The 3,263-nt window shown below is 58.4% G+C and overlaps 1 long non-coding RNA gene across 3 annotated transcripts in view; it reads left to right on the top strand.

Moving 5' to 3' along the window:
• LOC121042304 (uncharacterized) overlaps window positions 1-2,329 on the top strand; it is a 30,974-nt gene extending 28,645 nt beyond the window's left edge. For all 3 annotated transcript variants that reach the window (XR_005796097.1, XR_005796096.1, XR_005796095.1), the window contains one exon: window positions 1,427-2,329. This is a non-coding gene — a long non-coding RNA (uncharacterized LOC121042304). The remainder of the gene's footprint in view (window positions 1-1,426) is intronic.
• The last annotated feature ends 934 nt before the right edge of the window (window positions 2,330-3,263 follow it).

The following is a 3,263-nucleotide window of genomic DNA, read 5'->3' as shown; positions in this document are numbered from 1 at the left end:
CGGCTGGGTGTGGGGTCCGGCGGCTGGGTGCGGGGTCCGGCGGCTGGTTGCGGAGTCCTGTGGCTGGTTGCAGGGTCCGGCGGCTGGCTGTTGGGTCCTATGGCTGGATGCGGGGTCCGGCAGGCTGGAGCGGCTGGTTGCATCGCTGGTTTTGCGCACTCTGCTCACGGCTGCCGGGATGCACAGACAAGCGTCTGTTGGCAGCCACTCGGGAGCCGGGGAAGCACTTCAGGCCTTCGGCCCCGCGCCTCCCCCGGATGCCGGCCCGCGCCACCAGCCGTGCCTCCGGGCCTGCTGTGGAGGCTCACGCTGCTCTCTGCCGCACTTACTGAGCGCTTACCGTGCGCCGGTCCGAATGTGCCCGTGTCAGAGCCCCGGCAGCCGTGGTGAGAGCGAGCCTGGGCACCGCAGGCCGGCGGGGAGCAGCGGCCCCACGTCGCACACCTGGGAGGGAGAAGCGGGACTTGGAACTGCAAGTTCCAGCCGTGCGCATTCACCCGGAAACCAAAAGGCAGGTGCCGCGGCGCCCCTTCGTCTGGAGGCTGGAGGCGGTCGGGGCTCACCCCCCGCGCCGCGTCTCCGCGGACCTCAGACGGGTCAGGCGGTTAAACGCGAAACCCACCGGGCGCCTGGGCGGCTCAGTCGGTTGAGCGTCTGACTTCAGCTCGGGTCACGATCTCAGTTTGTGGGACCGAGCCCCGCGTCTGGCTCTGTGCTGACAGCTTTGCACCCTCTCTCTCCCTGTCTCTCTGCCCCCCTCAAAATAAACACTAAATGCGAAACCTACCAAGCAAACCATGGAACAAGTAGAAGAAAAAGCAAAGGCCTGCCCGCTCTTGGGCAGGGCCTCTTCCTGGAACCCCGTCTTCTGCACAGCTTCCCCTGTCAGTGTCCCGGGACACCAAGGCTGCTGGCCTGCCTCCTACATCTCCGGCCAGCCTCCCAGGCCAGCTCCCTGTGCCCGGCCTCTGCATGATGGAGCCCTGGGGCCTCAGTTTCTCACTTCTCTTTCGTACTTTCTTCCTATGTGGTCCTCGGGGCTCTGGCCTTTGTCATTATTACTGCTGCCAACGCCTCCCCCCAATGCCTGTGACTCCAGCCCTGACCGCCAGCCTGCAGACACTTAACTATTCTCCATGGAGAGACAGGAGGAGTGACAGAGGAAAGGAGGATAAGGTGTGTGTGAGTCCGTGTGCCTGTGCAGCTCCTATGTTTGAAAATAACTCAAAGTTGGGGCGCCTGGGTGGCTCGGTTGAACTTCTGACTTTGGCTCAGGTCATGATCTCATGGTTCATGGGTTTGAGCCCCACGTCAGGCTCTGTGCTGACAGCTCAGAGCCTGGAGCCTGCTTCAGATTCTGTGTCTCCCTCTCTCTCTCTGCCCCTCCCCTGCTTATGCTCTGTCTCTCTCTGTTTCTCTCTCAAAGGTAAATAAACATTAAAGAAAAATTGAAATAAACCGAAGAAGATGTAATTAGACTGAGAAATACTTGTGACATAAGCACAAAGAATGACAAGTGTGCGAAGTATTTGTCTGTTGGACGAGTACGCATCGAACACCTACTATGTGCTAGGAGGGGAGGAGACAGAATGAAACCAACACCGTCCATCTTCATGGAGCTTTGAGTCTGACGGGGAGATGAACAGTGAAAGTAAGGAAAAAAGAAACCGAGAGGTTCTGCTCTCATCTAACTGTGGTGCGATCTAGCCGTCACACGCGTGTCTCCCTGGCTCGGCCGGGAGCTCCCGGAGAGCCGCTCAGCTCCTCTCTGTGTCTCCATCGCCTGGCCCGTGCTTACTGCTCTGAGGTTTTAGAGGAAAGAGTGTGTCCCATGGAGCGGGCAGAAGGGTTAGAACAACCGGGCAGGAGCACAATGTCCAGAGCAATTGCCGAATTCTGCAGCGGGGGGCAGAGGAGAGTTCTCTTACGGGGCCCTCCAGGCACCTGCAGACCAAGGTGGGCAGGCCCAGCGGGTGGACAGCAGCCCTAGTCTGGAGAGACCACACGGGGCCCCAGAAGCCCGTGTCCTGCGTGAGAGGTACAGCACCTGCCCACATCCAGGACCGGTACAGATCCAGGACCAGCTCAGACGCCCGCAAGGGTAGAGGGCCGCGAGCGGTGGCCTCCCGTTCAGGAAGTGCCTCAAATTTAGACTTGGGGTTGTCTCTCAACGAGGTTATAATTACGGACACCGAGAAACACCAGTGGGATTGGAGAAAAAAAAAGCTTAATGGTTTCGTGCCTGTGTATCACGACCAGACTATATTGCTTCCCACGTATTGTGACACTTTTGTAAATAAATCCTGTCGTTGTCTGGGAGTTACCGTGATCCAATCGCACTGTCGTTGGTTGATGCAAAACGTTTAATGTAGATGTTCTTTTCTTGTATCAAAAAACATACTGGAGTCCTCAAACACGAGTCCGGTTTAAGTCTCTCTTGATTCTGATTGCACGTTCCAGGGCAAGAAGGCTGCCCGGGGCCCTCAAAACTCTGAAGAAGAGGGGCTCATGCTTATTTCCTTCGGGTCAGCTTTGTGTAGGTCGTCTCTGGTGTTAATTTGGCCCTTGTCGACTTCCCGAATTATTAAGGGTGCTATTAAGAAGAGAAGTTGCTGAGTGGGGAGAACCTTGGGGTCACGCCCCCAGTGTCCCCCCAGGGACCGTGCCTGAGGGGTCAGATTACAGGATGTCGCAGAGCTGGGATGTAGGGGGAGTGCCAGCCCTTGAGTGATCTCAGCCTTCCGACCGTTTCCTCACCCCGGCCCTTCCCACTGGAGATTCCGGAAGGGAGGTTTATGGGCCTGGGGTGGGTGGTCGAGGTCCTGAGACCTGCTGGTCCTGCTGGGGGAGGGCGGTGGGGACTGGCTGGACGCTCTCGGTGCCCCCCCCCACACACACACGTGCAACAGGGAAGATGCCCTGGCCGTCTGTAGCGGCCTGGGCAGCCGGGCATTCCGCTTTGCAGAAAGTCGCCCCGTCCCCACACTGGCCCGTCTCCCTGTTGACATGTTTCCAAGTGCTCTTTCCGTTTGTTGGGTCCCCGGGGCCTTCACGTTACGTGCAGTTTCCTTCCAGACTCTCGTTCCCACCAGGAACGTACTTCTGTAATCCTGAAGCATGAGTCGAACAGAGTGGCAGACGCCCGTATTCTCAGAGCAGAGCCCCAAGTGGAGACCGTTGTTCACCATAGTGCTTCCAGAAACTAGGAAGAACTTCGGGAGGGTCTCGTGGGGGCACGCTGTGCCCGGCCGGGGGCGGTCCTG

This window comes from Herpailurus yagouaroundi, unplaced genomic scaffold, assembly GCF_014898765.1.
Source record: "Herpailurus yagouaroundi ecotype Mexico unplaced genomic scaffold, PumYag 185, whole genome shotgun sequence".
NCBI lineage: Eukaryota > Metazoa > Chordata > Mammalia > Carnivora > Felidae > Herpailurus > Herpailurus yagouaroundi.
The sequence above is the reverse complement of the archived record's forward strand: the minus strand, read 5'-3'. Positions and strand labels throughout refer to the sequence as shown.